General features: G+C 41.0%; 1 protein-coding gene and 1 non-coding gene across 2 annotated transcripts in view; one reads left to right on the top strand and one right to left on the bottom strand.

Annotated features, from left to right (window-relative positions):
• FRYL (FRY like transcription coactivator) overlaps positions 1–13575 on the top strand; it is a 245550-nt gene that overhangs the window by 71669 nt on the left and 160306 nt on the right. The gene's annotated exons all lie outside the window — the stretch shown is intronic.
• On the bottom strand, positions 8900–9007 carry LOC114231072 (U6 spliceosomal RNA). The gene has a single exon (XR_003617051.2). It is a non-coding gene; the product is annotated as a U6 spliceosomal RNA (small nuclear RNA).

A 13575-nucleotide genomic window follows, 5' to 3' on the forward strand; every position in this document is an offset into this window, starting at 1 on the left:
TTTGAGCACTCTCTGTATTCTGGGCATTATTTTCTTGTTTTGTTTTACTAATAACTGAAATGGTATAATTGGTCTGTCTATTTTGTTCATTCAGTTCCCCTTCCCCGCCGCCCCCCCTCCTCAACAGAATATAAGGTGAGCATGGACTTTGCTCTGCCTACTGATGTGTTCCAGGGCTTGGAACAGAAAAGTTGCTTAGTAAATACTGGTTGAATGAGCAAATGCTGTCTAAGTTGTCTTGAAAACTGAGTGAGATAGGTTGTTATGCAAAGTTTTAAAATTTCAGAGAGGCTTTAACCAAATTATTTGAGGTTTTTTTACTACTAAATGGTCTAGTTATGCCATTAAAAAAAAAAGTATTTTTACTGATTTTAGAGAGGAAGGGAGAGGGAGAGAGAGAGAGAGAGGAAACATCAATGATGAGAGAGAATCATTGATCGGCTGCCTACTGCATGCCCCCTACTGGGGATCGAGCAACCCAGGCATGTGCCCTTGACCAGAATCAAACCCCCGACTCTTCAGTCCGTGGGCGGGCTCTCTATCCACTGAGCCAAACCAGTTAGGGCTAGTCATGCCATTATTTTAAAGTCAGGCATTTGCTCTTTCTTTCTACGCCATCTCATTGCAGTATTGATGTTTTGAATGTTTATGTATAAACTTATTTTAAAGGCAAGTTGTATCTACCAAGGTTAGCTGTTCTATTAAAGAAACACACCTTTTGTGGCGCTTGTATTTTAATAAGAGCTATATTTTCATAGGCAACAACTTTAATTCCAGTAGATATTGAGTATTACTCTTTGAAAGTCTGTGTTTCACTTTAATGAACAGTTGATAATTATTTTTATAACACTGGTTAGATAAGCTGATTAAGGGAATAGCTATTTCACATGACTTTTTCAAAAACATTTAAGAGGTGCACATTGAGATACCATTTCCATTTCATTACAAAGTGTTAATGACTTCATGGGTTATAAACATTTAAATAGTATACCGGTATACCTCTCCTGAGATATTCAGGACAGCTCACTAGCCAGGACAAACCAAAATGTAGCACTTGTTAAAAATTCCAAAAGCCTTATGGTTGAGCTTTAAAGGCTGCTGTCTATATTTGACTAGTAAAGAAAAGGGAATGCTAATTGTTACTAAAATATTATTTTAAAATATGTTTTTATTGATTTCAGAGAGAGGAAGGGAGAGGGAGAAATAGAAACATCAATGATGAGAGAAAATCATTGATTAGCTGCCTCCTGCACGTCCCCTACTGGGGATCGAGCTCATAACCCAGGCATGTGCCCTGACCAGAAATCGAACTAGAGACCTCTTGATTCTTGAGTTGAAGCTCAACCACTGGCCCACACTGGCCAGTCAGCTAAGATATTTTAAATAAGTGATCTTTTCAGTTTTGTTTTTTGTAGAACCATTACCCTCAGTGGTTAGATTTTACACCCCCAGAAGAGCTCGTTTTTTGTTTTTAAGTTTTTGTTTTTTTGATACATTATGTATTGGATAGAGCAGTGGTCGGCAAACTCATTAGTCAACAGAGCCAAATATCAACAGTACAACGATTGAAATTACTTTTGAGAGCCAAATTTTTTAAACTTAAACTTCTTCTAACGCCACTTCTTCAAAATAGACTCACCCAGGCCGTGGTATTTTGTGGAAGAGCCACACTCAAGGGGTCAAAGAGCCGCATGTGGCTCGGGAGCCGCAGTTTGCCGACCACGGGGGTAGAGGACTATCATGGCAGGCCAGTTTCTTTTCAGAAGGGAATGAGATGGATTTAAGTCTTTTATCAAAGACTAGATTATGAATAGAGAGTTTAGAGAAGGTCCTGGGAGGACATTAAACGAAGTAGGTTTTCTCCTGATACTTCAAATCCATGTAGTGATAACAGACCAAAGGAGATGAAGAATCATTTGGAACTCAAATGTAATCAAAAGCTTCTTGGGCAGGGCGGTGTCCTGGAAGAACCCGAGAGCTCCAAATAATAATCAGTCTGCTAAGGAATTTCTGGCCTGACTCAGATGGTACCTTGTACTCGCCATGTATGAAGGGGTTTAGGAATTCTTCTTGCTTATACAAATGGGACTTGGAAGTTTTAGGTTTTTGTCGTGTCATGAAATCAAGGAGGTTTTCTTAGGTAAGAGGACCTTGAAATTGTTTTTCAGAAGCCCTGTTGGGTTGTTACATACATGCCTTCTCAGAATCTGTGAGAATTCTCATGACAGGAGAGATACTAGGAAGACCTAGGTGTGATGGGAGGCAGTGGAGTATTGAAGGAGTGTTGCGGGACTTTGATCCCGACTGAGCTGAGCTCTACCAGTGACTGGCTGTGTGCCCTTGAATAGGCTACTTAATCTCTCCAGGCCAGTTGGCCTCACCTATGAATGGTTCTTCTTTGTGGTATTGTTTTTAAGATTATAAAAATATGGCTGCAAAATTGACACATAGTTTAATACTTGGTGTCTATTGTTTACAAAAACTTTTGGAATTTTGACTTGAAGGTAGATGAATCAGATTTAATTAGAATTTATCCTTAGAGCATTCCATCATGGAAATCTGGGTCTAGGTCTTCTGTTGTGCATAACTCACAGAAGTTTTAGCACGTGATTTAGAGCTGTGTGAGAGTTCATGGGCGCTTGAGTTGTACCACCTTCTCCTGTGCTTCCTTCTTTGTCCACAGTGTGTGCTCTTCCAGGCACTATGGCCAAATGACTGTGAGATTCAGCTACAAGGAGTTTTAGAAGTTAGTGCAGCAGTACTACTTTAGCAGTTTCTCTTGGCTATTTTTAAAGTTAGCCTAACACTTCTTGAGAAGAATCATTTTAGACCGTCTCTTCACGTTACGTGGATATGTATTTTTAAAAATTGGAGCAGTTAAGTATGGCTAGAGTTAGGGTCGGGATCTTTACTTTGACATTTAGAGAGGACTTGCAAGAAACTTAGTTGAAATAAAGATGCATCTGTCTCTCTTTTTAAAAAAAATATATTTTATTGATTTTTCACAGAGAGGAAGGGAGAGGGATAGAGAGCTATCGATGAGAGAGAGACATCGACCAGCTGCCTCCTGCACACCCCCCAACGGGGGATGTGCCCACAACCAATGCACATGCCCTTGACCGGAATGGAACCCGGGACCTTCAGTCCGCAGACCGATCTCTATCCACTGAGCCAAACCGGTTTCGGCCATCTGTCTCTCTTTTTAAGGAGCATGGAAAAGCTTCCTCTCTATCCCACTCACTCCGCCGTTTCCTACTTGCAGGACTGATGCTTATTCAGTGTGCAGGGGTATCCCGATACAGACTGTTGAAATATTACAGTTCCTCCCATCCGTTGATATTTAGCTACTGTGCCATCTCCTCCCCCAAGCGCTCCTGCTGCTCCAGCCCTCTGTCTCTACCCCAGGACCCTCTTGAACCACCCCTGGATTCATCAACCAAAAGGTGAATCGTAAGCACACCAGGACCTCAGGACCTACCGCCACTCTGAGGCTGGGCATGTTTTAATTTTTTTAGTTACCATATCTTCCTGGTAGCTGACTATTTTGATGATTACTCCTGCTTAGTCTCACTTAAGAAGCAAAAAGGAGGAGTTATATCTAAGATAAGATAGTTGGAAAAAAGGGGGGATAAAAATATACAACTAAATAAATTGTTAGTCACAACCTACTGAAATAATAAAAGTGTAAAAAGATGAATCATGGGACAATATCTATATTGGAAGATGCGAAAGAAAATAATAGAGGTGGGGTTGGAAAAAAACACACACGGTAGAATAGGTTAGGATGACTAAAGCTAAATGTAAGTTTAAAAATGTCACTAAAGGACTGTATTAGAAAGGTTAAACAAAAATGTGCTATAAAAGAAATTCAGGAAGCCACCTACAATCCAAGTTACCTCCACCCCATGTACCAATAGTGGCCTTTGGATTGAGGCAACTATAGATAGTAACAAGCTTTCAGTCCCGACGACTTCCTGGGACTGGATCTCTGCAGGGGGAATTGTAGTCTCTGTGAGCCTATCCCCGGGTTTGCATAGTTTATCCCACCCCAGCTTCACCCCAGTTCATTATTCCCTGGGTCAAGTCTCTATCTCATTGTCTACTAGCTTCTGCTATTCCATTTAATATAAAAGTGTTTCTTTCATCAGATAGTCAGTTCTTTGTGACCTGAGTTGGTCTTACTTATTGGAGGTATCCCCAGAGCTTAGCCCAATGGCACACACTTAGTAAGGAGTTAGTAAATATTTGTTGGATGTTAGAGTTCTGTGTCATTTGGTCTTTGTCCCTTTTGTGCCAGAACAAGTTTTTACTTGTTACCCTGAGCTGCTGTCAGTTGCCATATTTAGCCCACTGACTGTTCCTTCAAAACCATCTAGCACATTGCTCGGTGGGCAGTGGCTCCTCGGGCAAAACCAGCCTTCCATTCATTTCAAATGGAAAGAGAGAGAAAAAACAAAAACACACCACACCAAAAACCTCAAGTTGAGCCAACGATGATCTAGAACAGAGCTTGGCAAACATTTTCTGTAAAGGGCCAGATAGTAAATATTTTAGGCTTCACATACCACAAGTCTCTGTCACAACTACGCAGCTCTGGCTTCGTGGAGCAAAGGGAGCCCCGATGATACACGAATGTATGTATGGCCACGTTCCAGCACAGCTCTAGTTACAAGAGCTGGCGATGAACCAGACTTGGCCCGAGGGCCAAAGTGTTCCAACCACTAAGCTAGAATATGGAAGCGAATATTGCTAACATCAGAGAATTTCCTGCATGTAACTCACCTGGGAAACGGGGACTGGGAGATTTGAAGAAGGGGTCCAATATTACACTTTTTTGTATTTTTTTGCAACCCTTGGAATAGTGTTTTACCTGTAGTAGGTGTTCAATAAATACTGATTTGATTGGGGATCCAACTATATTACTTATGCTCCAGGGCTTCATTCATCTCATCTGAAATTTAAGGGTTTATGTTATGTGATCTTTAATGTTTCTCCATTAAAAAAAAAAATCTGTGATTGTGCAAGGGCAGGTGGTTTATTCTTTAAAGATAATTGTTGGCTTATCACATTTTCTCTATGCCCTTAATAGCCTGATGTGGAATTCTGGGAAATGGTTGCTTTTATGAATCCTGTTTGTGGACCTTTCCACAATGGGGAACTAGGCTGTACCTGTACCTTCCACCCATCTCTATCACCTCATCCTGCCACTTGATTAAACCTCCTCTCTCTCTCTCTCTCTCTCTCTCTCTCTCTCTCTCTCTCTCTCTCTCTCAATTTTTAAAGAATAAAGGTAACCTAGACAGTCTCAGGTGATTCTCTGTAGGAAGATAGCGATCAAGGTGAGGACCAATCAGTTTGTCTTGTAGAATTACATTTTTCTAAAATATGTATCAGGAAAGCAAATATTCCATCATTGCTTTATTCATTTAAACATTATAGATAAACAGTAATCCAAAATAATTGTAAATAGTACAGATGTAAATTTTCACCACCATACCTAAATTCTAAATTCTTCTTTCAGTTAAACTTTTGATAGATTTTTCTGTTTCTAAAGAGTGATTTGTTTAAGATTAGGTAAGTTGTCTGATGATCTCTTAGACTGTTCTCAAGAAGTATAAGCTGGAATATATTTCTAGACTACAAAGTGGAGAAACTTCAGAAAACACTAAAAAAGTTCTTATAAGGAATACAGAAAATTTCTCTTTATTATATCTTAGGCTTCTGAAGTTTCCTAGTCTCTATTTTTAAATAAGTATAGATGTGTGCTAAAAATAACATCCTATATAATAAATAGGTAATATGCAAATTGACCACCACACCCTCACACACAAGATGGCTGCCCCCATGTCATCACAAGATAGCCGCCACAAGATGGCCGGCAGGGGAGGGCAGTTGGGGGCGACCAGGTCGGCAGGGGAGGGCAGTTAGAGGTGACCAGGCCGGCAGCGGAGGGCAGTGGGGGCGATGAGGCTGGCAGGGGAGGGCAGTTAGGGGGCGACCAGGCTGGCAGGGGAGGGCAGTTAGGGGTGACCAGGCCGGCAGGGGAGGGCAGTGGGGGCGATCAGGCTGGCAGGGGAGGGCAGTTGGGGGCAATCAGGCCGGCAGGGGAGGGCAGTTGGGGGCGATCGGGCCAGCAGGGGAGGGCAGTTGGGGGCAATCAGGCTGGCAAAGGAGTGGTTAGGGGGTGATCAGACTGGCAGGCAGAAGTGGTTAGGAGCCAGCAGTCCTGTATTGTGAGAGGGATGTCCGACTGCCAGTTTAGGCCCGATCCCTGTTGGACATCCCCCGAGGGGTCCCAAATTGGAGAGGATGCAGGCTGGGCTGAGGGATTCCCCCATTCCCCCCCAGTGCATGAATTTCATGCACCGGGCCTCTAGTAAGCAGTATAATATTTTTATAAATTTAATTTAGAGAAGCTCTTCTTAAACTTTAATGGGCTTAACAATGACCTCAGACATCTTATTTTTAAAAAGTGGGCTCTGATTTACTAGATTTGGAGGGGCTTTAACGAATATTAAGATTATGAAAGTAGGTTCTTTCAAATTACTTTTAATATAGTACATTATGATTATGTTTAACCACACATAAATATTTTTCTGTGTCTCAGTCTGGCCCATTTAATTCTGCTGGGCAATCTCTTCATCTTTTCTTTCTACCCAGCTGGCACTCTCCTTTCTCAGTGTGATTTTTGTCTTTACATTTAGTCGCCTCTGCAGTTGAACACTTCCTTTTCTTTTCTGATTTAGACTCTTCCTTTTATACTTTAGTACAGCCTTGCTGACTCACTCCTTTGTTTTAAAATTGTGAAGAGTGTTATCAACGGTGGCTCAAACAATAAAAATCTCTAGTTGATTGAAAACTTCCTATGCTACTGACAAAGTAGGAAAAATTCAGAAAGGCAAGTGTTGGCGGGAATTAGTGAGCCTTCCCCTTGTGGTGGCTGCTTCTTAGATAAGGTGACCATAGGTCCTCATAGACCCTGGACAGTTGACGGTTTACATCTCTGTCCTGGCTTGTTGTCAATAGTGCCTATTTCTGCCCTCAAAAAATGTCCTGCTTTGGACAATGCATTTTATTTTCATCCTGTTCATGTTTCTTAGAATTTTTCTTATACTTTCCCAGTAATGCATATTCCCCTTTCTTCCCAGTACATCTGTATACCGTATATCGACAATGAAAGTACCTTAGTACTGACAATCTAGTGTCTTTGTAGGTGATGAATATACATTGTGCGCATTGTAAAAATATAAATCCAGTAACTAGTAGCCTTTTGAATAGAAAATTTTAAATCTGGATTTTTTAAAGCAGTATTTTCAAAAATTATTTCACAAACAATTTCTGGAGTCTCAATAATGAATTTTAAGTATATTCAGAAACAGTTTTTTGGGTTTTTTTTCCCCATTGAAGAAGTAATTGTCTTACCACTGGGCCAAGTGATATCAAATTGGTATGGCTTATTAGGGCAAAGAAGAAAGTATGATTACGGGGTCTGGACTGCTTCATTTTAAGCAGAGGAAGCAATTTTTTTGATTTTTGTGTGAAATATATAAAAAGAACTTCAACCAAAAACTAGGAACAATTGGGCTATTAATAAATACCCTGTGTCAGGAAGGTAACAGTAATTGTACCTCACGGCATCCGCAAGCAATGGAATTGCTGCACAGGTAACCACTCCTAAAATACAGAGCTTAGTGAAAATACTTCCTGACTGTTTTACATTGCTAATTTGAGGATATACTGGCGCATTGGTCCAATCTGTGACATTTGTAGAAAATTTACCCTTTTATAGCTATAACCGTTAATTCAGAGGCTTGGCATATACTCCTGAAATAAGTATTTAATTTGGACATGACCTGAAAGTTTCCCATCTAGAAATCTAGATGGAATTTTGGTTCAAGTGTTTGAGGAGCAGATTCCCCTCACTAGTCACCTGTGTATTTCCTTTGTTCTTTCCTAGTGCTGGATTTGAATTATTGTTTCTTTGTTGTTATTTTTCTTCAGTTTAGCCGAAGCCATTAATTTGTGGTTATTGTTGGCTAGCAAGTACTTGAAAATAAGGAATTTTGGTTTTCCCTCCTCATCAGTGGAGAAGACAGCTGGAAGGCTTGTAAGGTTGGTTATCTGTCCCTACGCTCTCCTCTCATCTCTAGTCCTGACATCCCTTTTGCACTATATAGCCAGGACTCCTCTTGATGTGACCTATGTACGTTTAGTACCGTCTATGCAGTCACCTAGGCCTAAGGGTCACTTTTGAGAAGTTCAGCTTTAATTTTTTCCCCCTATTCTATCAGTCACTAAATACATCAAGAAGTACGCCTGAGGGAAAATTGGAATCTGTCTTCTTCCCATCCTTATTGCTTTTTCCTGAATTATTTTAAGTATATTATTCATTTTTTAAGTCATTATCTCTTACCTTAGCAATTTAAATAGCCCACTGAGCCCCACCTATGTGGTTAAGTGTCGTGTCGACCCATGAATCAGGAGGTCACCGGTTTATTCCTGGTCAGAGCATATGCCTGGGTTGTGGGCTTGATCCCCCGTGGGAGGTGGGCGGGAGGCAGCTGATCAGTGGTTCTCTCTCATCGATGTTTCTCTCTCTCTATCCCTCTCCCTAAAATCAATAAAAACATACTCTAAAAAACTTTTTAAAATAAATAAATGGCCCATTGACTTCTGTTGTGTTCTCCTCCAGTCCATTCCTTACCTAATTAATCAGTTTCCTGCTCAAAACTCTTCTATGGCATTTGATGATCAACTTCAGTATTTCCTGGAGCCCTATGGGTTTCTCAGGGCTTCTTTGTGAATCTTCTCAGGCAAGTGGAAAAACCAAGTGGATAGGAATCTGGTGCTCTAATCCTGGTCAGCCAGAGTTACTTTGATTTTAATTTAGAAAAAACCCCACATGTTTTAACACTTCACGAATTTGCATGTCATCCTTGCGCTTGGGGCCATCCTAATCTTCTCTGTATTGTTTCAATTTTACTATATGTGCCGCCGAAGCAAGCACAATCTGTTTTTCTTTTTGAGGTTAAGCATAAAGATTCATTCTTCAGAAGAGGGAGACAACACATATAGCCACACCCACATCCACCTTTGGGTCCTAACCCTCCCAAGAGCACCAAGATCTATTTTAGTCATTAAATTTTCCTTTAGCACCTATCCTGGTGCTCTGCACAGTGTTTAGACCATTTATACTTAATATAATTGGTGACACGATTGAGCATAAATCTATATTGCTATTGTTTCCTATTGTCCCATCTGTTATATTTTCTTTTTTTCCCTTCTTTCCTTGTCTCCTTGTATATATTTTTAGTATTCTAATTTATTCTACTATTGCTTTATTAAATTCTCTTTTTAAACTACTTGCTTTAGAGTTTACAAAATCAATTTGAACTTCTCATTGTTTACTTTCAAATAATAGCATAACATTTTATGTATAATAAGAACCTGAAACTTTATACTTCTCTCTCCCCTCTATCCTTTGTGCTATTATAGTCAAACTAGGGGCCCAGTGCATGAATTCGTGCACCTTGAAAGGAACTGTAGGCTGCGAGGCTGCGGTGGGCACAGGGGGGGGGTCTCGGCCCATCCTCCGAGTCCCCGCCCAGCCTCTCCCACCACAACTCCCCTCCCCTGGTCTCCTGTCTGCCGGCAGCCCCAATTCAGCCGCCACCGCTCCCATGAGCTGATGGCGCCAGCCCCACTCGCACCCGCTGATGGTGCGGAGTGATTGGGGCCAGCGCCAGAAGCAGGTGTCCTGATCACCCCTTAGGAGCAGGGCGCCAGTCGCTGTCATCAGGGTGAGCCTCTGGTGGTCAGGGGGAGGTGGAGAAGCCCTCAGGGGCGATTGGGACCGGCCCCAGGTGCTGGCAGCAGGTGCGAGTGGCGGCTCTGGTGCCAGCCAGCAGCGGGCGTGAGAGGCGGCTGCTGGCCCCAATTGCCCCTCAGGACCAGGGGTTGGTGGAGAAGCTCTGAGGGGCGATTGGGGCTGGCAGCTGCCGCTCTCACCCACTGACAGTGCCGAGCGATTGGGGCCGGCACCGGACGCTGGCAGTGAGTGCAAGCGGTGGCTCTGGCAACCAGTGCAAGCAGGGCTGGCGCTGTTAGCAGGTGCGAACGCGGGTCGGGACCATGGCTCATGGGAGCAAAGAATTTTCAGTAACCACCAGAGGCTCACCCTGATGACAGCGACTGGCGCCCTGCCTTGGTCTAGCGCCCCTGCTCACCTGTTCTACCATCCCGCGTTGGCCGACACCCGCCATGTTCCACACTTGCCTCCTAGTGGTCAGCGCATGTCATAGCGACCAGTTGTTCGGTTGTTCGGTCTATTTGCATATTAGCCTTTTATTATATAGGATGTTTTATTTCTTCATATGTTATAAACCTGACAGTACATTGTTAACCACTTTTGCTTGAAGCAGTCAGTTAAAGAAAATTTAAAATGAGAAACAAAAGGTCTTTTCTTACCTTTACATTTGCCTTTTTGGCACTCTTCATAATTTGTATGGATTCAGGTTTTCATCTTGTATACTTTTCTTCCTGCCTGAAGAACTTTATGTAACATTTTTTGTATGTAGATCTGTTGGTGATAAATTCTTTCAGCTTTTGTCTATCTTGGAAAAGTTTTTTGCTTGTATCTTGACAGGATACTTTCACTGGATATAGAATTGTAACTCACCAATTGTTATGCTTTAAGCTTTTCAGTGATGTCATTACAACTTCTGCCTTGAATAGTTTCCGATGAAACATTTGTGTTCATTTTTAGCTTTGTTCCTCCGTATGCAATGTGTCATTTACCCGCCCTCCCCGCCCCCCCCCGATTTTTTAAGATTTTCTTTGTCATTTGGTTTTTAGGAGTTTGATTATGGCAAGCCTTGGCATATATTCTTTGGGTACATGAATTCTTGCTTGAGGTTTGAGTGTTTTGGATTTGTGGGTCTTCCATCAATTTTTTAGAAATTCTGATAATTATTTCTTCAGATAGTATTTTTTCTTCGCTTCTCTGAGATTCCAGTAACACATATGTTAGACTATTCGATGTTTTTGTGAAGGTCAGTGAGACTTTATGCATTTTTTTCACTGTTTTGTTATCTGTTCTTGACTTTGGAGAGCTATTATTTCCATTTCTCCAAGTTTACTAATCCTTTGTTCTGTGGAATCTAATCTTTTTTTTTTTTTTTGTCCCATGCAGTGAATTTATTGTTTTAGATATTTTGTATTTTATCTCTCAGAGTTCTATTTGAGTCCATTTTTATATATTCTCTTTTCTCCTCATTGTGTTTACGATTTCATTCAAGTTTTTGAGTCTATATATAATAGATCTTTAAGAGCCCATATGCTTAATTCCATCATCTCTGTCATTTCTAGATCTGCTCAATTGACTAATTTTATGGGTCACATTTTCCTACTTCTGAACACATCTAATAATATTTAATTAGATGCTAGACATTATAAATGTTGGATTTTGTTACATTCTTTTAAAAAAGTGTTGTTCTTTGTTCTGGAAGGCTGTTACTTGCTTATACCTTAATCTTTTGAGGTTTGCTTTTGATCTTTTAAAGCTATGTTAAGAAGGGTTTAAAGTAACCACTGGCCCATTAGTAAGGCATGACACTTCTGAAGTATCTGCAGAATGCCCTGGGTATTCAACTATAATAGTTTCTCCTAGTTTCCTTGTTTTTGATGACCACGATAGTCTTGAGGGGTATTGGTTGGGTATTTTTTAGACTGTTCATTTTGGGTTTATATGATGTTTTTTTCTTACTTAGGCTGGGGTTATAAGTTTTGGGAAGAAGAACACAGAGGAAAAATGCCATTTTCATCATCAAGAATATATGCTCTTATCACTGATGAGTTTAATCTTGATCTCCTGGCTGAAGTAGTATTTGTCAGGTTTCTCCACAATAAAATTCCTCTTTCCCTCTGCTATCTATATTGTACCCTTCCAAAGAAGGTCACTAAGTATAGCTCATATTTTTAAGGATCTGGGAGTAATGCTCCTCCTTGAGAGTGAAATATCTACATAAATTTTTTAGAATTCTTCTGAATGTATATCATGGATCCCCAAGACCATCCTCACATTTAATGATCTGCTAGAAGGACTCGCAGGACACAGCGTGTCGTTGTACTCACAGCTATGATTAAGAACAGCAAAAGGACAGTAAGCAAAATCAGCAAAGTGAAAAGGCACGTTGGATGAAATCCAGAGGAAACCAGGCAGAAGCCTTCAGAGTGTCTCCCAGGAGCACCAGGGAGGAGGCAATTGATTGCCCAGTATTGAGCTACGACACCATGAGGGAAATGTTTCCAGCCACGGAGCTCAGTAGAGACTCAGTGCCAGGACTTTTACCAGGGCTGATCACATGAGTATCCAGTGCCAGGCACATACCCACATTTTAGACTCCCTAGAGGAAAGCAGATGTTCAGCATAATCTGTATTGTTTGTACCAACAGTTTAGGCATAGTATGAGGCACTCAGATCAGTTCTGGGAATGGTGGGGGCCCTCTTGAAATTTAAGTTCTTAGGTGCTAGCCAGGGGCCAATCTTGTAAGATACCAGTCAGGCCTGCTAGGTTAACTCTTTTTCTGCACAATGTGAGATTGATCTCTTCTTACTTTTGTATATAATCATAAATTTATATCAGTATAGATTCATGGATATTTATTTTATAGTTTGGGTTATAGTCCCAAACTACATTACTTATTTTGTTGCTGAAATTGTTATAGTGGCCCTTTCATACTTTTGGCCCTAAAGGATGCTCTAGGTTATTTTATGTGCTTAAGTCCTAGAATCAGCCATTTCTCCAAGAATCCTGCTTTCTTTCTTTTCTTTTATTAAAAAATATATTTTTATTGATTTCAGAGAGAGGAAGGGAGAGACAAAGAGAGATAGAAACATCAATGAGAGAGAAACGTCCATCAGCTGCCTCCTGCATGCCCCTACTGGGGATCGAGCCCACAACCCGAGCATGTGCCCTGACCTCTTGGTACGTGGGACAGTGTTCAACCACTGAGCCACACTGACCAGGCACTCCTGCTTTCTTTCTGTAATGAAGTTTTAAAATGTTAAAACATTCATTGTAGAACATTTGGGAAATGTGGTTTACAGTTGTTCATATGGAAAATAATATAAGAATAACCTGATTCACACTCACAACTGTAAACCTACTTTTGCCCACCCCTGGATAAAGAAGTAAGTACATTAAGAAGTAAATGTTGCCTTGGCCAGTTTTGCTCAGTGTTTAGAGCATTGGCCTGTGCACCAAAGGGTCATGGGTTCGGTTCCCAGCCAAGGGCATGTACCTCTATTGTAGGTTCATCCTTGGCCCCTGTCTGGGCACATGTGGGAGGCAACCAATCAATGTTTCTCTCTCTCTCTCTCCTCCTGCTCCTCTTCCTCCCTTTCACTGTCTGAAAAATCAATGGAAAAAATATCCTCTGGTGAGGAGTAAAAAAAAAAAAAGTAAATGTTAACTACTGGTAATAATTATAGATAATTACTGTTAATGTTTTGTTGCATTGTTTAATGAAGTTTCAAGTATTTTTGCAACCATTTTATTTTATTCATTTCTTGTA

This window comes from Eptesicus fuscus, chromosome 2 (assembly GCF_027574615.1).
Source record: "Eptesicus fuscus isolate TK198812 chromosome 2, DD_ASM_mEF_20220401, whole genome shotgun sequence".
NCBI lineage: Eukaryota > Metazoa > Chordata > Mammalia > Chiroptera > Vespertilionidae > Eptesicus > Eptesicus fuscus.